The following is a 6,187-nucleotide window of genomic DNA, read 5'->3' on the forward strand; positions in this document are numbered from 1 at the left end:
ATATTTAATATCGAAGCCTCTTTTCGTTAAGAATTAAAAATCAAAGGGGATTCAACATTTTGCATTGAAAAATAGTTTGTATCTCCTCTCTTATAGGATATAAAAATCAGAAGGTTCACGATATATCGCAAACATAATTTGTTCAAAAGACATTCTACAGCAGGAATTGATCCTACATGTAAAAGGGACAATTTTTTTAAATCTCAAAATTCAATATTTGATTTGATGGTTCAAAATTTCAAGCGATATTACTGTTGGATTCAAAATGATACACATATATGCAATGTATATGCCACTAGCATTGCGTTCCTTGTGTGTGGGTTTCAAACGTACATGTACATATCCAGTGAAGGGGGCACATGTACTCTCTTACATATAGCGGTAAATATCACAACCTCTGAAACAAATCGGTAGTACATGTATCAAGGTTGCATATTGTTTGGAGCATTATCCTGTCTGAATATGTCCTGTTAAATATTAAGTAGGTGTATTATATGTTTCAGCTCTTGTATTTTGATGGAATTTCATAATGAGGACGGACTACTTTTAAAATTGAATTAAACTAGGAATTTTAATTAGCAATGGGCCCTTACATGTTTATCGGCTCCAAGAGGTATTAATGATCTTCCACATGATCTTTTTATAAAAGTTAAGATTAAATGCAATTTTTTTTTAGTTTTCTAGGTTTTCAAGGTATATCATACATACATGACATGTATATACACTGTATACCTGGTGGTGTATTCTGTCAAATGACCAGACAGGACATCAAACACAACCGCATTAACACTGGTATGATTTCATCAAAAGACGGATTTAATTCCTCTGTATAACTTATCTGACCAAATTTGGAATGCGTATGCATCTTTGCGATTTTCTTTCGACGTGTTAATCTAGCCGTCAATAGTTATTTTACGAGTGGGGATCGCATCAGCTTTTTATTTTGCTTATGCAAATTAAAGTGTGTGGTTGAGAGAATGTATAGATGTTCAGTTGAACGTGTGTAAAAGACTAGCATATGTTGAGTGTTTATGTAGCCGTTGAAGTCAAATTGAAAACAACAACAACAGGATTTAACGGGTTTTACTCTAACGATGTTTTTTAAAGGCTGAGTATCACATTTAATTGGAAAAAAAATAACGATGCTTCATGATATTTCATTAGAACAAGATATCGATGATCATGATATACATGATATACATGTATCAAGTTCTTATTACACTGTGTGTTAAGTTTCCCATAACTTTCTTTTCATTTAAAAGGAGAAAATGTTTACTATAACAATAACATTTCCTTTGTAACATATCTAACTGTCTAGCTCATAGGAAGGCATAAGCGTCGGAACCGAGGGGAGCCCACCTCCACTTTTTTTGCCAAGTTTGACATAACTATCAGGCACGTAGCATCAGGGATGGGCTAAAGTATCACAAATCTGCTCGCCTCCTCCACAGTTTTGGTAGCATGTAAGGAATAGAGGTAAAAATAAGGAAATTAAGAGTGATATTGAAAATGGCTGTTATTGTTGTACAACACCCCCCCCCCCCACCCCCACCCCCACCCCCACACACGGATTAAAAATTTAATGATTTGGGGACACTTTTAAATTTAACTTTAACGTGTTAAAATATTTTTGCTTCTGATGAAAAGTCTAGCCCCCCCTTTCAATTTGTTTCCGACGCCACTGGAAAATTGAAGCAAATCTAATTTATTTTGTGTTATTTCTTATAAACTTTGTTATTCAATGCTTTACAAATTCTGCTTAATCCTTATAACACTTGTGCTAAATACATACGGAAAATATCGAAGAAATCAATTAATAAATGTATCAATGTAATTAATCAACTCCGTTTGAATTACAATCCGTAAAACGCAATTATTCTCATATGTTTGATTTAGCTCACAATTCGTTCATCGTGCGAATTATTTGCCGTGCGCTCAAGCGCGTTCAACTTCCGCATTTTGTGCTGTTTGCTTTAATCGCGCTCACATACACCTGGTGTTAAAATACATGTATATTCTAATAAGTAAAATGTCGTCAATGTACTACAAAAATAACATCGTCGTGGATTGAATACAAAAGCTGGTAGCCCGTACAAGTCATTCCCCCATGCTTTTGTAAAGGTACCGACTGTCAACCACGCCTGTGAACACAGGTACACAGAACTAGACTATCAAAAATTGGGAATTTTCTTCGTTATTTCATGTTACATTAAATTGTTTCTAATATATTTACATATACTTCATTGTTTATTCTAACCTATGAAACTTGCATTGGACATAAAAAGCGATAATTGCACTGGCGGAAATTGACCCTGACCAATACATGTATTACATCTGCGGCCCTATGCTCCCCAAGGAGCGAACAGGAATAAGTCAGTAAGTCAAGTCAGTCAATACATGTATTTTGCATAATTAAGAATTACAATAAGGAAAATTATTAAGACCAGGAAAGCGTGTAATTTTATTAACTCTGTTTTAATTTTTATGCCTATAATCGCGGCTAATTTTCCCGATGCTATGGTATTTATTCTAATAATGATAGCACGTTTCTTAATCAATATAAAAAGGTTTGATATCTTAAGAAGGTATGGAAATAAGGCGAACACATTACCTACAGTGAATAAGATACTGTAAAACAAGAATATCAACGAACTGATAATTCTTTCAAAAATTCGCATTTAAGTTTGCGCTCAGTTCGCCCTTCACCGTATTCCAACAATGTTTCAAGAAGTCTTTAACGGTATGGAAAATTATCAAATCTTTGAGTTGTTCATAAATTTCAGAGATCGTTAAAATATTTGTTATTGAAGTTTTAAGTTGTGTGTGGGTTTGAGAAATTGAATTGATGATTGTGTTAATGGTGTTTAATTGAACGTGTGTAAAAGAAGGCTTATTTGAAAGTGTAACTTTATTTTCGAAATTTGCGCAGTCAGATGGATGTTCATGTACCTGGCAATAGTATGACCGAAATTTTATTCATTAAATCTAAAGCCCATATTTTTGCTAAAATCTGTAAATGAATGAAGACGATTGCGCTACATGCACGGATCTAGAGGGGGGCCGGGGGAGGGGTCCGGACCCCCCCCCCCACCCGGGAAAAAGAAAAGTTATTAAATTTAGAATTATCGCAAATATGCCTTGGAACCCCCCCCCCCCCCCGGAAAACACATATATGTTTTGGAAAGGCATCGGAAGCGGAAATATTAAGAGATATATTGAGAATTGCAGTTAAAGGTGTAGTCGGCACCCCCCCCCCCCTCTCCCCCCACGGATTAGGAATTTCATGGTTATGGGAATTTTTTTTTTGGGGGGGTATGAAATTTTATAGGTATACTACGTCCCCACCCCCTCCCACGGATTAGGAGATTCATGATTTTGGGATTTAGTTGTTTTTTTTTTGGCTTGATGAGTAGTGTAGCTCCCAACTTTCAATTCGGACCCCCCCCCCCCCCCTTGAAAAATGTTCTTGATCCGCGCATGCGCTCAGTTCAGAGTCTGCATTCAATCGCCATTCATTATCACCGCTTTTCATATTCTGTTCAGTAATCGGTCACCGTTCGCTCTGCATTCGCTCATCGATACTCACCGTTCGCTCACAGCGCAAGTTGGAACGTGGAACATTTCACGGGATATATACAGTACATAGGCGTCAGTACACCGAGGGAGGGGCTGGGGAGAGGGCTTACCCCCCCCCCCCTCCCCCCAATCATTTTTTTGCAAAGTTATACCTAACCAGAACCAAAGACCATTTGTTTTGTTTGTCAAGATTTTTTTTATAGGTCTATCCTCCTTTCAATTTGCTTACGACGCCACTGTGGTAGATGCATTGCTCTTTGGTTCTTAACACAAAGTGGATTCAAACAATTGTTTAATCGATATTTAGCCTGAGATATTTCAAAATATGTCTTTTACTGGAATTGTGGGTTATTAGTGTTCAGTTGAACGTGTGTAAAAGAGGTGCTCATTTGGAAGTGGTAATTTGTCTCATAATTTACCCAAATCAACTTGGAATATTTAGATTTTGCATGTACCGGTAAACAATTCACAGTCTGGTATAGACAATGAAATAGATAATCCAGATTATAACTTAAATCAAAGGCTTTTTAATTAGATTGCATGCATTTAAACGATGTTTGGTTGAATGTGTGTAAACGTGGTGCTTTTTTGATAATTTACCCAAGTCAAAGTCAAAATAGAAACATTTTGTATTTGCATTATATTCATATAATATGTGAGAAAATCTGAAAACGACTCACAGTCTAAAATGAGCAATCGATTGGATAAACCTGGATATGGCCGATTTTTTTTCATTAAAATCCAAAACCCATATTCTTGTTTAATTCCGTAAATAAAACAAAACAAAAAACAACTCAATGTTTTATCTCTTTTCTTGTTTTATTGCAGTCTTAGAATAATTCCCGAATTATTTTGAACAATTCGCTTATCTTGCATTCTGTGTGAAATAAAGGATTACTTTGCCGTGCGTTTGCGCTTAGTTCACGGTCTGCCTTCGTTACCGTTTACCAACCGCTCATTAAATTCAGTTAAGCGTTTAAACATAGTGCTCACTGTAAGTTTAAAGTTTGTTCACTACTGCTTACAGCTCAAATGGGCAATTACAAGCTCATTAAATGTTTATTTACGGAACGGCCTTCGATATTTCGATATTTGGTTCAAAACTGAGCATCTATCGTTTCATATTTGATTGATACATTTATTAAATAAAATATCATCGATATTTAAAATGAAATATTATAATGGTAGGGAAAAATTTTGGAACGCTAATTCGTTCAATGAAAGTAGCGAGCTTAGTTTTGCTCCCCAATATCTTCAAACTCCATGTAAATCATCTAATCAATAATTACTTCAAATTGTTTAAGGCAACAAACATCATTTGATAAAAGTAGCAAGTAGCGAAATGTTCTTATTATTTTGTTTTAAAGATATTCAATATTGGATGATACATCTATCAAATGAAAAGCAAGTATGGCAAAAAACAAAATTGTCAATGATTTATTGGAGAGAATATTGACGCATTCTCATATGTAATATATGTAATGAGGCAGCGATTATTATCTGTTAACATGGTTACATTTGTTTGCATATATATAAAACGAATATTATCGGGCATCTTATGACTTTGTGTGGAGCTTAAAGCAGTGGATTATATAGCTATCTAATTTGTGTCATGCAATTTCAATGATTTCATTGATGATGTTGAGGTGTTCAGTTGTGAACGTGTACCTGAGGACTGTGTGTGAAGTGATCAGTTGAACGTGTGTAAAAGAGGTGCTCATTTGGAAGTGTAAATTTATTTTGCCATTTCCCTAAAGGTAATTGGGAACTTTGCATTATATTCACATGCATTGAGTATGCTAAGTCGACACACGATACCCAGTCTAATTTGAACAATTAAATAGATAATCCTGATTATTATTAAAGTCAGAAGTATTTTTATTACACTGCAAATAAATGGTGTTCAGTTGAACGTGCGTAAAAGTGATGCCCATTTGAAAGTGTAACTTTGTTCACAATTCACTCAAGTCTGAGTCAAAATATACACAGTTTGTATTAAATTTTGCAATTAAAGTAGCGAGTTTAGTATTTCTCCCCAATATCTTCAAATTCCATCTGAATCAACTAATCAAGAATTGCTTCATCTTTTTTTTTTAAGGCAACAAACATCATTTGATAAAAGTAGCGAAATGTTCTTAATATTTTGTTTTAAAGATATTCAATATTGGATGATACATCTATCAAATGAAAAAAAAAACCATACATGACAAAAACAAACATATGTCAATAATCTTTTGGAGAGGATAACTCATTCCCATATGTAATATATGTAATGATGCAGCGATATTTATCTGTTAACATGGTTACATGTGTTTGCATATAAAACGAATATTTTCGGGCATCTTATGAGTTTGTGTGGAGCTTAAAGCAGTAGATTATTTAGCTATATAATTTGTGTCAATGATTTCATTGATGATGAATAGATTTGATGTTGAGGTGTTCAGTTGTGAACGTGTACCTGAGGACTGTGTGTGAAGTGATCAGTTGATCGTGTGTAAAAGAGGTGCTTATTTGGAAGTGTAAATTTATTTTGTCATTTTCCCAAAGTTAATTGGGAACTTTGCATTATATTCACATGCATTGAGCATGGTTAAGTGGACACACGATACCC

This window comes from Crassostrea angulata, chromosome 2 (genome assembly GCF_025612915.1).
Source record: "Crassostrea angulata isolate pt1a10 chromosome 2, ASM2561291v2, whole genome shotgun sequence".
Lineage (NCBI taxonomy): Eukaryota > Metazoa > Mollusca > Bivalvia > Ostreida > Ostreidae > Magallana > Magallana angulata.